At 41.0% G+C, this 15,716-nt stretch overlaps 1 pseudogene; it reads left to right on the top strand.

Moving 5' to 3' along the window:
* The first annotated feature begins 5,831 nt into the window (after window positions 1-5,831).
* LOC123115047 (uncharacterized) lies at window positions 5,832-12,491 on the top strand (annotated as a pseudogene).
* The last annotated feature ends 3,225 nt before the right edge of the window (window positions 12,492-15,716 follow it).

Raw genomic sequence — 15,716 nt, 5'->3', positions numbered from 1 at the left:
GCAAAAGGCCGGTCACACCATACTCGATGGGGAAGGACCTTGATCACCGTCAACTGCCACCTTGGAGGATGCGTGAAGGGTGTCAAAAGAAACCTCATGAACCAACAATGGTACGTCAATCATTGCTATTGTAAGAAACTCCATGGACATATGCTGAACCGAGGAAGCCATGTTTTAACTGGTCAGGATATAGCTCACCAAGGAAGGGTCCTCGAAGGAATAAGGCCCTCATGCATGACTCGATTAGTGAGGAGGTCACGGAGAACACAATACGCCTCTAGGAGCTAAAGATGAGCCATGCGGTGAGCCTAGGACTGTAGTAGAAGTGCCTCCTCACTGATAACCGCAACCATTTGGGTGTGGGCAGAACATGCAACAACTATGTCCACTCAGAGGGTGCTCGCCTAGGCGTCCGCCTAGGTCGGGGCCGGACGATGAGATACAAGCAACTCCTAAGGGAAAAGAAAAAGGCATGAAGATAAGTGCGGGCAAACGAACCTAAAAGGCTTATATTGGCAAGATACCTTTGATCGTCACTCAATGTGTGTGAGCCAACCATCACTCGGCCATTGGATGAACTCGCAATGGTTTGGGGTGGCGACCATGGGGGCATCCCCAACTCCGAAAGAAGGTGGGACATGATTCAATGAGCTAGTCTGGTGCCCTCTAGAATTGACAAAAAAATGTCGTCCTCTGCCAACACCAAAGCTAGAAAAGAAAAAAATGATAAGATGAGCAAAATCGTTAAAAGTTGCTTGTGATGATTGACAAGATGAAAGAGGAGACAAGAAAGGATCACGAGGAACCAAAAACAAAATGGTGGCACTTGTGAAGACATTCATCGATCAAGCCCATGCTATCATCACTCTTTTCCTTTGCCTCTTCCTTCTTACCCTCCTCAAAATAAAGAGAGACAAGAGATAATTAAAGCTAAGGTATGGCTACATAATGCGGGTAGAAGTTGGTGTACATATATTAGAGCAAAGAGAGAAAGTCTTAGGCAGGCTCAAACTCATCGACTCTCCTAATGATGATGAAGATCTCGTAGTTGCTATGGGGTCGCGGAGCCCATGGAAAGGCTTCAAGGTCCTAGGTTGCGATAACTCCTCCACAGGCAGCGATACAATGGTATCTAATGGCCAATAAACATTCCCCTTTATGCTTGAAGGGTTCAAAATGTTCTCTCTTCTGCCACCTAATGTACCAAGTGTTGAGGACTAGCGACTCCCACAATGATTGCTTTCTTGATTGTGTAAGTAGTTCTTCCAAAATAACACTCCCATACATCTCCAAATCTTTTACCATGACAATTATTTCATGCAATCCCATCTCACTCCAAACTTCCTTGGCACTTTTACAAGTGAACATAAGATTCATGATGTGTCTATTTGCTAAATTCTTTATACCTGAAACAATACCATGTAGAGCATAACATACGATTTGTTGTATATTGCAGGGAATTTGAAGTTTCCACATGATATCCCACACTAGGTTGGTTGTAGATGATCCTTGCCTATCTCCCCTTCTAGTCTATGCTCCATATTGGTGTTGCCCTACGACATAATAAGCAGAGCAAACATAGAAACTGCACGATTTTGTGTGGCCCTATGTCATAAAGTCCTCAGTCATGTGTAAACTAAGGGGAATGCAAAAAAATTCTTTCTGCATCCAAGCTAAGGAAAATATCCCGGATCAGTAGTTCATCCCATTATCATGTGTATGGATCAATCATCTCAGCAAGTGTTTGCAATAATCTTTGGCCCCTAAAGTTGTCACTTTTCTAGTTGAGCTACAAGGCGCCCAATGTCCCTCCCAAATATTTATGTTGTTTTCGAAACCAACTCTCAAGATGTTTCCTCTCATAAAAGTGTGTAAAATAGATGTAGTACTCATCCATGTAGAAGAATATCCCCTCTTAGGTCCAACTTTCAATAAATTTTCACTAGGGTAGTACTTAGCCCTTAGGACCCTGCATCATAAGGTTTCTGATTTAGTGATCAATGTCCAACTCTATTTTGCTAATATTGCAAGATTATACATGCAAAATCTTGAAACCCATTCCCCGATTCTTCTTTGGGGTCCATATTTCTCGCCAAGCATGCATTCTTTTTTGTTCATTTGTATCTTCCCACCCACCACTGTAGCAAAAAATTTGAGAGACTGGATTACAACCTTCAGTAAGATCTGTTTGCCTACAGTAGATAAAAAAATCCCTCCATACTTTCAACTCAACTTCAATAATTTCTTTTAAGAAGGTGTATGAAACTCCCACTCTTATGTGCACCCACCACGGGAGGAAGGAATAGATAGTTATCAAAAATATTCTCAGTCATGATACTTAATTCAACGCAAACTTGGGACTTAACGCCAACATTAACATTTTGGAATAAAATAATTACTACATTTAACTTCACAAATCATTTGTCCAAAGCTTTTCATAATTTTGATGAAGAACTTGTCTTAATGAGGTTGCACTAGTCAAATTTTCCTTCATAAGGATCCAATAATCATTAGTAGAAAGTAAATGAGAAATTAATGATACATTTCTACACACCTTTATACCTTCAATGCGACGAACCTATGAGACAATAAACTTGACAAACCCTCTGCGCATATTCAGAACGAATAGGGGGACACTGGATCTCCCTACCAAAGTGGGTACACAATTTTCAATATAGATCATTAATTCTAACCTTGTAATTAGCTGACTTCACACACCCCATTGACATGTCAAGAATATCTTTAAGAAAACCTAGCCTGAGTAGCATCTTCTCTAGAAAAGCCCACTCATGTAGTCATAATCTTTATGTGTGTCTAGTTTATAGCGCAATAACGCTCCTGTCATTCTTATTTTTTAAGCATATGCATACATTCATAGGCCACTATTATGTTATCGGTAATAAGCCAGTCTGCAAATGCACGTCAAATATGGGATATTATATCATCAGAACATGCTTTAATCTCACATAAATAGTTTTTAATATAACCTTATAGAGCACATTGCCTAAACTAATGGTCCTAAATTGGATAACTTAATCTGAACTTTCTACCTTAGGAAGAAGAACGATGGCAGGGTCATTCTACCCCTGAGGTATCAAGATATCATGTTCTCACTAATTACCGCTAGAACTTTGCTACAAAGTGAATCCCATATGCCAACAATTTTCAAAATATTGCACGCAAACATTCCATAATGGGGCTTTCAGATCACCAATAGATAAGATATATATTTTAACATCATCTACCAAATAAGTTTTTCAAATTTCATCATTCATGTCCTGAGAAACATGAGGTACAACCTCTCCAAAACAACCAGTTCAACATCATCAACTTCAGTACTAAATAGGCCTAATTGGACATCAATGGATTTAGATGAGCTATACCTTCTCACAAAAATCTATGCACATATGTTAGGCCCTTAATTTGATTTTGCTGCCTTATGGAACTTGCCAAATGATCAAAATAGCTGGTGTTGCAATCTCCAATTTTTCTAGCAAATTTCTCTAATTATTTAGCCCCACTATAAATTTTCTTGTTAAAAAAGACCTCCATCTCGAGCAAGGGCTCTTTCTACCGAGCTAGATTCTCGTCTCTGATGAAACTTCTTGTAACTCTCTCCAATTCTCTTTGAGCTCCTCTAAGCTTGTCTCATTTAATTTTTATGACAACTATGTCCCAGATATGAAGTATTTTGTGAACTAGGGCCAATTTTCCCACCTAGCTGCCTCATTTGAATTTTGGCCCAGTCCCAGACCAAGCCGCTTTCAAGTTACATCACTTTCAACCAACGGTTCTCAACATTTTTTTGCTTCACCCTTGTGTATCAAAAGTGGTGGATTGTCCGGCTACTATACTCCAAATTCTCTAGTAAAATACCAGCAAACTTGTCATTCTACTTCATATTTGTGAGCGCATGAACAAGTTGTTCAGAAATTCTTCCTCAGTGACAAGTGTATTGATTACCAACATAACCAAAATTTGAGAGCTTGTAGTCTTGTATAACACCCCTAAATGCTTGCATGAATTCCCATCATCTTTTTCAAAATGATAAATGATTTCATCCAAGTCACCCACAAGATGTCAAAATGAAGTGAATATCTCTGAGTCTGTGCCATGTCAAATGTTGTCCATCCACTTTGGCTCACCATGCATGCAGGTGAACCTTTCTCCCTCCCACTGCTGATTAAAACATCAATATAATTTCATGTCTTGTGCGTCAATGAGATTCTTGAGAAGTAACAAATCACCACTTCTCCCGTCAGTATGAAAAACTTCTTTATGATTCATCTTTAAGCATCGACTAAGAGATTCGGCCAACCAATAATTGAGATGGGTTCCAGGTTAAAAGATGACGTCTCCCCCTTTGCTACCAGACGTCTAGAAGCGCAAGAATTGTCACAAATTTTTGGAGGCCACGATAGTTCCATTTTCATCATTGGAGGCAATCCCCCTCGAAGGGGTAAATGATGGATCATTTTTATTTTCATATGGAATCTCATGTCTTGTGTCTTTGCCTCTTCATATCAACCTGACTTGTGTCTATGTTTTCAAGTATAAGTACCTTATTAGATATCCCAGTCGCGGCCGACGATGGATGACCATCCTTCAGGAAAGTGTCATCAGACCCAACCAACCTGTTCCTAGCTCCAGGTGTGTTGTTTTAGATAAGAGGCCTACGACCCGGCGTTAATGATGCTCTTATGGACAAGGACATGAAGACCTAACAGCTAATGGTACAACACAACACAATACTAAAAACACGGGGATAAAAAACAAAAAACTATGCATGATACATGGGCGCCCAGGAGCAGCAGCAAAGCCCTCACACATGAGCAAAGAATCGATGCCTAGAAGGAGGCCACCTCATGAAGGAGGCTAGCCATCGACAGTGGTTATGCCATTGTCTGGCTGTCCAGGACACCAGCACCAACTTGTTTCATTGTCGAAAGGAGCCCCCTACTCCTCGCCTTGGCTCGAAAGGTGCCGCACCATCAAACAATGAAATGCTCACCTCCCTAGAGCGCAACTAGACACTGACGCCAAGACCCCAAACTGAGGCATTCCAACAGAACCACCTCGTCGGACCTAGCTCCTTGTGAGAGCACCACTGTCGAGGCACAGAACATTCACACGAAGAGAAGAAGCTGCCATCCATGAACCCACCTCGATGGCCAGCAAGGTGGGACCTTGCTCATGAGACGGGGCCTCCAAGAAGGGAACGATGCTATGGGGCTGCCACCACTCAGTATGGAACAAGCCAGACAAGGGTTTTCACCCAAAGCCCAATGGGGATGGAGGCCACCCACAATGACACCTCCAAGGAGGGGAACAACGCCCAAAGGGGTCGCTATCACTGTCACCGACACCGTCGGGTAAAGCTTTCACTTGGGACATGCCCACCATCACCTAGGTCCATCCACCGTGGCCAACCAGAAGAGATGCAAACGACGGCCGAAGTAGAGCGGGATAGAACCGAAGACCACACCTGGCCGGCGATCACCTCCAAAGTGAGCCACCTCGCTGCCCAAATAGCCTAGGGGACACACGAGCACCCACGCCATGACACCCACCAGAATGGTGCCACTACGCCCACCATCCGGAGCCGCCGCTCTGGCGACCGAGGGGATCCACCCTCACCCACCACCCACCGAGAGGTGGACCGCAAGCACGCAGTCAACCTCCCATGCTGCCGCACTAGTGCAAATCCGCCTACCGTGGCCACACCAAGCATGCACCTTTCTCGCACAGAGACAAATCATGACCAAGATCCACACTATCAAACTCCCAAAGTAGCAGCCACATGGGCCACTGGCGAGAAGAGGGTTGTGCCCATGAAGACCATCGAGAGCCACCAGATCCGGTGGCGGCCGGGAACCCATCCACAACCACCGTCTCCTGTGCAAGGAGATGCACCACCAGGGCTCGAAGGCCGCAACTCGCACCCGCCTATGGTAGCGCCACCCCCAGGCAAGGCCACAGATGATGACGGGGAGGGAGGGGGTTATAGATCTGGCCAGGGCATCATTTGCAAGGAAGAGGGCAAGCCCGGGAGCAGTAGAGGGGAGGAGCAGGAGGAGGCAGGGGCACCCCACCGCCGCCGTGGGCCGGCCGGAGGCCGCCGACAATGACGACAAGGAAGGGGAGCATGGAGGAGGTGGTTGTTGGGGGCGGCGGCGGCGGTCGCCTCATGAGCCGCGAGAGCGACCCACGAGATGCTAGGGCTGCTTTCCCTTAAGACCCTCCTTGAGGTGCATTGTTTACATTACCATCCTCAAAACTTTATTCTAATATGTACCCTTATATTCTCATTCAGAGAAAAGCCTAGGCTATGGCCTCTTCCACGCCCTCTAAGTCTACCTCTATCATCACCACCACGACCTGCACTTTACCGAGTTCCTCTACAACAACAACAAATCCTTTATTCCCAAACAAGTTGGGGTAGTCTAGAGGTGAAACCCATAAGATCTCGCAACCAACTCATGGCTCTGGCACATGGATAGCAAGCTTCCACGCACCCCTGTCCATAACTAGCTCTTTGGTGATACTCCAATCCTTCAGGTCTCTCTTAACGGTCTCCTTCCATGTCAAATTCAGTCTACCCCGCCCTCTCTTGACATTCTGCGCACACTTTAGCCATCCGTTATGCATTGGAGCTTCTGGAGGCCTGCGCTGAATATGCCCAAACCATCTTAGACGATGTTTGACAAGCTTCTCTTCAATTGGTGCTACCCCGACTCTTTCTCGTATATCATCATTCCGGACTCGATCTTTCCTCGTGTGGCCACACATCCATCTCAACATACGCATCTCCACCACACCTAATTGTTGAACATGTCTCCTTTTAATCGGCTAACACTCAGCGCCATACAACATTGCGGGTCGAACCGAGTTCCTCTAAAACAAAAAAAAATCTGAATTAGCCACTCAACAAAATATTTTTTATCATGGATTCCTTCACCACATTATGTCACAATGTGTCCCATCATGCCACAAAACTCATAATAATCTAGGAGTTTCTTGCATGTCACCATATGCTTTACTCTTTCCTTAATCATGATTGGAACAAAGTGAACCAGGGGAACATTCACAATCAGGTAAACACGAGCTTAGAAAACTTAGAAGTATTTCTTTTACCTTCATTAACAAAAACTTTAAACGATGGGCATCCAACCTTCTTTGCAACCCTCTTTTCTGGTTTCGTCTTCTTCATCAGTCCATCCGGCACCCCATGGATTTGGGCCTAGACTGGGATTTATCCCGCTTGTACTGTAACATGTTTGAAAAGCCATCGTACCCCTGAAGCACAATGGCATCTCCCCTAAAGAGCCACTGCCCCCCTTCCATCACATGTTTCCAGTCACAGAGTCATTGGCATTGGACCATAAAAAATTGATCCAAGGACCTTGAAAGTTACATCTTGCGTCAACTATGCTGTTCACATGGATTTCATCATTGTAGCGTGGCTAAAAGTTTTGTTGTGTGAACCCCAGAAAGGGCCAACCATCTAATGTCCTTTACCGAATCATCTAATTTTGGCCTAGATTAGTATTTTATCCATCTTATACTGGAACATGTTTGAAAATCCATCATACCTCTCAAGAACAATGGCATCGCCCCTAAAGAGCGACGGGTCCCCCTTCCATCACATGTTTCCAGTCACAGAGTCATTAGCATTGCACCATAAACAAATTTGATCCAAGGACCTTGAAAGTTACATCTTGCACAGAGCACCATGTTATTCGCATGGATTTCATCATTGCAGCATGGCTGAATGTTTTGTTTGTATGAACCCTAAAAAGGGCCAACCATCTAACGTCCTCTACCAAATCATCTAATCCTCTAAGAAATCCATATTGGTTCCTTCTTCTCAGGAAGGCACAATCCTTTCAAATGATCTATAATATCAATGTCTTCCACACCTAGATCATGGCTTAGAAGAGTAATTTGTCGATTGGCCAGATAAAGCAACGAGGAGGAGAAGGATAGTTGCATCATGGGTGAGAAGTATCGTCTAGGGGCAGGGGTGTGGTGCACTTGTTAAATGATTAGTAATTCCAGGAACCAGTTATGCTCCAGTGGTAACAATGAAGGATGTGGCTCAAAGCCATCCGACCAGGAGTGCAAGATGTGGACTGAGGATATGAACTAGTACTTCTTTGTTGCGCCACTACACTGGGAGGACATTGCCAATAGCATAGATGGTTGGTCGTGGCGCCTACTTTAGAATTTATCATGAATGTGAATTCAAAAAAAAATTCTTCACGTTGTTTCTTGCAAATTTAGTTGTGGGAAAGTATATCTTAGCATTGGTTTAGTTGAATTTGAGCTACACATTTATGTAATTCCCCTTTTTCAGGTTCACAATGGATTGGTAAAAAGAAGGAATGTACCCAAGGAGCTTTATCTATCAAAACTATGTAGAAGTGAGAATGGCCTTATTGCAGTACCCGTTGATGCTAGCACATATGGTAGGGGTTTGCCCTATGCTCCTGAAAATTGGCCATGTAGTGGAGATGAATGGCATTGGAAAGTGGTGGGCAATAGATCTACTAGGAGTGGGCACTGACCTGATAGGTAAATGATTTCAGCAAGGACTTAGTAGGTTCTAAAGTTTAATAGTTTTCCATGCAAAAGATGCAGAAGTAGTATAAGGTTATTTTATATATTAGCTATAGCATTGCACCAACGAAAAATAGCATATGAATTATTCATGTTTTATATGGTTGATTTAAAAAATGAATTACTTCGGCATTGCTGATTTATGTTGTGGAACCAACTTCGCACAGGTATCTTAGCCCACCCTCACGTTTTTGTGATGCTACAAGCAAAAGTAGGATACTGAGAAGTAAGCAAGAAGTTATAAAGTTTATCAAGACAATATTTCCTGATGTTGAACCCGACACATTTTTTTCTATGTTTATATGGAGTATCCGTGCTAAAGGGAGCATGACTCAAAGAGGTTAGTCCTTTCTATTGCACTCTAACGTTAAATGTTAAAAATATATTCACTAGACAAGAGTGTGGGTAGTAATGTTTCTGAAGTTGATGTCCTGGTAAATATTGGGATATTTGCAGCTGTGAGGACATCAACAACCATAAGAACATGAACTGAAATTAATGAGTAGGTAATTCTTAAATGTAGATATTTCATTGTAGTTTACATAATACAACAAGATTAACAACCACTATAACACATTCCATCTAATGGATGCTTTTATAAATTGTAAATATGATTTATTTTTGTATCTCCTGACCGAGTCGTTTCTTCCATATTTGGGTCCTTAGATTTTTTCTATTTGAACACATGTATTGATATTTTTGGAAGAAAGTAACATGGTAGAACTAATTAATAAACACACATGGGGGTCTATAGATCTTCCATTTACTTTCCCTCTATGTACTAAATAACTTTATTATTAGAGGAACACTCAATATTCATCTCCATTCAAGCATTGGCATACTGATATCAATATTAACATTTATGTTTTTGATGGTTTGTTTCACATTTCAATCCCATCATTTTCATGCAAGCGTATGAATTGGTTGCATCTGATATATTGTCGCGACTCTGCATGTCCTTTCCATACATCTACACTTTGTTGGATCTACATCATTGACTTTGTTAATGTGTCCCACTTAATATACCTCCTAGATACCCCCTCTGTAATGAAATATAATAGCGTTTAGATCGAAACAAAGTGAACATGGTTCCACGCACACCCACGTGAATAGTAAATAAAAAAATACTAGGAACATTGAAAAAAAATCTACAGTTTTGGGGTAACAAACTTGGTTAATCATTCTACTCATGTGTGAAGTTTCATGAAGTATTGACAGCCATGGATTCTAAGTGAATAAAATACAATTAGGACCTTACTATTCATTAAACATTGTTTCTTAATATAGCTTTGATTTGTCATTTTGCCCAGAATAACAAGGATGTAATTTTTTTGTGAAACTTCGTACGCACGTATATCGGTTGACTAAGTATGTTACAAAAAGTATTCAATTTTTTTTATAGTATTTTTTTTCTAATTTACTAAAGGGGTGCCTGTGGAACCATGTTCACTAAATCTGCGTCCCGTTTAGATCACTTGATCTAAACGCTCTTATATTTCTTTACGAAGAGATTACAAGATAACCCATCGATGGAAGCTGTGCATTCGATTTATTTAAAGAAAAATAATATGGGTCGGAGACACTACCAATGCAAATAAGTATACAAGGGAGAAAATAAAAAAATGAGAAAGAAGGCAACACTGGCATGTTTGTCACAGACTTCACTGTAGTTGCCATTATGCATTGAATCTCCTTTCACTATTATATCAGTTGTGAAGCCTTGGCACCTGTGTTTTTAGGTCCATATCTAATCCGGGAAGTTCTTTAAGCTATTATTTTTAGTGGATGCACATGCTTGTTATTTTCTACGTATATACATGTTTCATGATTAGATTATATACATATTGTATTTTGGATGACGTGTCAATATTACTTTATATATATACACATATCAGTTTGCATAACTTATCTTCTTCCCAAATTATAAATTCTGGCCGCCAGTACGATCCTTAAATATTCGCCGTGTGTACTCCTACTTCCACTGGTCCAAGTGACACCAAGCTTCACTCAACTCATTCTAGCAGTGGTTTTCACCATAGTGCTAACTCATATAAAGGAAATGAAAACAATTTTACTCGTCCAAGACTTTCATACAAATTTGCATTAATCTTCCTCAGTTTTCTTCATATCCAACCTAGGGATTTCTTGAGAATTAACCTAGTATTGTAGATGCATCGCATAAGGAAATGAACAGCTTCTCATTTGATATGTTAATTGTTTGGTGTTCTCTATGACAATATATTCATGAAGCATCATTTATATTGCCTTTCCATATTTTTTGTTGTTTCTGCATACATTGTCCATGTTTGTGTTGTTCTATAACAACTTAATATCTCTAGGAGCTCAACAAGTGAGGGACCTTGAACCTGAAACTCTCACAGTGGATCCAATTGAAGAGATAAATGGAATAATTGAGCCATCATTAGCACTGGGTTATGATAACTTCTCTACATTTCCTAATTTCTATCATGACAGTTGTTGCATTATCTGCGGTAGAACTGTTGACTATTCCTTTCGAGGTTATAACTACATAAAGTGTGAAGCAGTTGTGGGTGAGAACAACATATGTGGGCATGTTGGGCACCTTGATTGTGCTTTCCAACATTTGTTGGCTGGAACTGTTGGAGGAGGTACTCCCATGGATGTACAATACTACTGCAGGCGATGTGATAACAGAACCAACCTGATGATGCATGTGCACAAGCTCTTGGAAACATGTCTATCTCTTAGATCAAAGGAGGAAATTAAGCCTATCCTACATTTGGGCATAAATATCTTGAGTGGTTCAAGACAACCACAAGCAAAAAACTTGGAGAACTACATGGGATTAGTGATGTCAAAGGTGATGTGATATTTTATTTGCTCTTAGTAAGATATACCGTAACTATTTCCACCCATGATTGGTGCTGACAAAAGACTATGGTTGGATGGTCCATTGTTTATAATGCAGATTAATAGTAAGGTTGATCTTGCTGAAGATTGGAAAATGGATCATGGTGATGACATGGAAATACTGTGTGCAGGTGAACTTATTGTTTAGTGAACTGATAGTATGATATAAGTATACGACCACAAAATCTTTTCCTAGGAATTCACATGTCATCGTAAAAGGTCCCAACCTAGTTGTAATTGTTGGGACATATAGTTTTAAATGTAATTTAGTATAATGCAACTCTATATATTATGCAAAAAATCAATCTAGGTGTTCAAACCCATATGAGGTTTGTCCTACACAATACCATATTTTAGAATGGGTAACAAAATGCTTTGCTAGCCCCTATAAGTTGTAAATTGTTGGGTTTGGCCTGTTCTGTAATAGTTGTTCTTTGTTATAAGAAATTATTAATCCTCATGTTTCTTGTAATCTAAAAGAACTATTTGGATAATTGGTGTTCTGTCATTGTTAGTTTTTCATTCACATATAGTTTGCGCGTAACTTGGTTCTTTTCTTCTTATGGCTAATGCAGAAGATTTTCCCCACCCACTGCCAATGCCATGATGCTAGGGGATGATCAATATCCTTATCAAATCAATCCACATGTTGATCATGAGCTACAAGGTGCTACTAAAGGTGTTCTAGGCCACACTTGAGCAGGAAAAGTTCAAGGACATGCTCAAAGTTTCCAAGGGATTTGGGGAAATAGTGGAAATTTCGTTAATGAACATTTCAAATTATCAGTTGAATAGTTCAAAGTTTGAGTAGCATAAACCTAGATTCCATAGTTTATTGTAAACCATACTCTGCAATGTTATTGTACTATTGTATCTACTATGTCTCCTTGTAAGCTGCTAACACACCATATTAGCTTGCTCTAGGATAATTTGCCTCAGTATTAAGCAACAATCGCTCCCATATTTAGGAAAAATTGCTCCAACATTTTTAATTATTAGTTTCAGACATTAAGAGCAGATTCAATGATCATTATGTTGGTAATTTTTTGTATACTATGATTGTCGAGCATACATTACCATGTCAAGGTTGATGTCGATGTATGAAAGCACTTCGGGAACATGAAAAGGGAGTAATACAAATACAATTTCCCTACTTGCATTTGTTGTTCCAGTTGGCAATGAGAATGTTTCTGTGTTGTTACCTTCACTGGTATCGTAAGGTGCTATACAAACGGTTTTTAACCCCTTTCCCCGATGGCATTTGAAACCATCGCCAAGTGAGTGTGGGAGATAGGGGGTCCTTCCCACACGACCCAGAAACCGTCGGGGATGGGCGAGCGGCTACTGACGTTCGCCATAGAATAAACGTATGAGAAGCCACCCCAGTCCCACATGTTACATCTCGACGTTACGTTTCTAATCAGAGAGACATCCCAAACGATTACACCGCTATAGTCATGTGAAAAAGGTGGGCATCAACATTTAAGCTGCCAATATGTGTGTGATAGGTACGTTATCGCACACGGTTCAAGAATGTAAAATGTGTGTGGTGCCTCTACTAACGCCAATGTGTACACTTACATAACTGTGTGCGATTGGTATTTCTATCACAGGCGCACACTGGTTTGAAACGTTTGCCTTATTACCATGAATTGCAGACACATATGAGACGAAACCATGTGTGCAGCCGCCGGGCATCGCAAACGTTTCACGTCAAAGAACCGTCCGTTTTCTTTTTTTATCGCACACGCTATTTTCTTTCTAACCATGTGCACATTATTTTATTCGCTCTTGTACATTTTTTGACTGTAATTTATTATTCGAATTGGAAATTTTGAAATATGAAACGTGCAATTAAAATTCTCAGCATAATGGTTCAACAACGAATCCATAATATAATTATCAGGACAATATGTTCAGTAATTACAGGATTATACAACAATTAACTATGACGAACCACAATTTTTACAGGCGGAAAAGGTGAAGAGACAAGTGTAAATCATTTTGACTGCCGATGGTGTTGAAGAAGCGGAATGCCCATAATGTGCCTTCCTGCATGCCATAGGCACGAACAACTTTTGTCCAACCCCTTGTGACGATTGCCCGCCCATCCTTCACTGCCTTCAGGAAGACTTCTAGAGCATTATCATGGTATCATGCATTATATACTTTAACCTTAGTTGCCTCCACTCCGGTCATGTAGTTTGCAAGGTAATCATCAGTAAATAGCTTCGGAAACCACTGAAAAGAGAAAAATATCAGATCATGAGGTCTAATAGAGTAACTTGTTGTGGGCAGGGGAAAAAGGCAACACATTACTTACCATCCTAAAGTTCACTGTTGTCTTGGACAAAGTGTAAATAAAGAGCTTAATTCCCACCACCCATTTCTTTCGTCTAACAATCTTTCTTAGTTTCATCACTTGACGCTTGTTCATGAATATCTCATTGCCCCATATGCAAAAGGGATCGAACCGTGGATCAGTACCGCTCATATATGTACCTACAAGCAACCAGTTAATGTTAGAAGCTAAACTGAGAGTACACAAATGATGTAAAATACAAGTACCTACATTCCTAAGTACAAGTATTTTTAGAGATTTCAATATGAACTACATACGGATGTATATAGAATTATAGGTATAGTTTAGATTAGAATCTAGATTCACTCATTTTGCTCCTTATGTAGTCTATATTGGAATCTCTAAAATACTTAAATTTAGGAATAGATGGTGTATAAGACATGGGATGCAGCTAACCTCGACGACAAACAACAACATCGCCCATTGTAGCCATGTATAAGTACATGGAAAGCCAATGTTAACTACAACAGGGTTAACATCCACCATAGCAAATGGTAATAAAACGACAACATCTGTAGTGATATCTTCATTGTAAAAGAGTAGCACAGTAGCAAAGGGACGGATTAAAAAATGGATACAACTGTTAATTGCAACAGGCTTAACAACATCCTAATTCATGTTTTGTAAGTTTGTAGCCATTGAGATACAACTGTTTAAAAATGGATACAACTGTTAATTGCAACAGGCTTAACATCACCCTAATTCATGTTTTGTGAGTTTGTAGCCATTGAAATACAACTGTTTAAAAATGGATACAACTGTTAATTGCAACAGGCTTAATGACCATTGAAACCGGACTGATAAAAATGCAATTGGCAGAGTTAAACATCACAAGGCAGGTGCCGCTAGAGCAGATAATGGCACAGTTGTCTATCAAAAGGTAGGGAAAATAGCTAAAATGTGTTAGGCATGTTTACTACAAGATGCTTAAGACATTCTCTGTACAAAACATAGCCATTAATTGCAACTGGTATTGGTAAGATTGAACTGGTGAGTTCATACTTGGTAAGTCCTGAGAGGTAGTTGATGGGGCACTTCATCTTGGCTAGAGCCCACCCAAAGTCAGCGGTGGCAGAGGCGAGCTCTTCCTCCGGGTCGAAGCATGGATCGGTGCCCCCGACATGTGTACCTACAGGCAACCAGTAAATGGTAGAAATTAAACTGCAATTGCACAAATGATGTGAAATACTGTAAGACATGGGATGCAACTAACCTCGACGGCAAATAACAACATCAACCTTATGACCATGCGTAAGTACATGGACATGCATGTTAAGTACAACAGGGTTAGCATCCACCAAAAATAGCAAATGGGCAGCATCTCTAGTGATATCCTAAGTCATGTATTGTAAGTTTGTTGTTGGTATTGGTGAAATTGAACTGGACAATTAATACTTGAACATCACACAGTGTGCAGTACTGAAACAAAAAAGGCACCAACATGCTTAATACATCAAACGTACAAAACATAGCCATTGCAAGTGGTATTGGTAAGATTTAGCTGGTCAGATCATACCTGTTAAGTCCTGGGGGGTAGTCTCCGGGGCACTTCTTCTGGGCCAGAGCTTGCACCATGTCGGCTGTGGCGGAGGCGAGGTGTTCCTATGGGTCAACACTCATAGTGGCCATCGCGCCATGGACCGCCATTAGCTCCTCGACCTCCACGCGATATGTGGTTGGGCTTGCGCGGTGATGCTCTAGAGGTAGGGGCGGTGCGGATTTGGAGGCATGAGGATGTTTCGCAGGCGCCATTTAAGCAATCAGGCCGGGGCCATGATAGAGATTGGTGGGTTACCTGATTGGATCTGAGCAGAACATAGATGTGGTAGAAGCTGTGGTTGCG

This window comes from Triticum aestivum, chromosome 5B (genome assembly GCF_018294505.1).
Source record: "Triticum aestivum cultivar Chinese Spring chromosome 5B, IWGSC CS RefSeq v2.1, whole genome shotgun sequence".
Classification (NCBI taxonomy): Eukaryota; Viridiplantae; Streptophyta; class Magnoliopsida; order Poales; family Poaceae; genus Triticum; species Triticum aestivum.
This window is presented reverse-complemented; position numbering and strand designations above follow the sequence as displayed.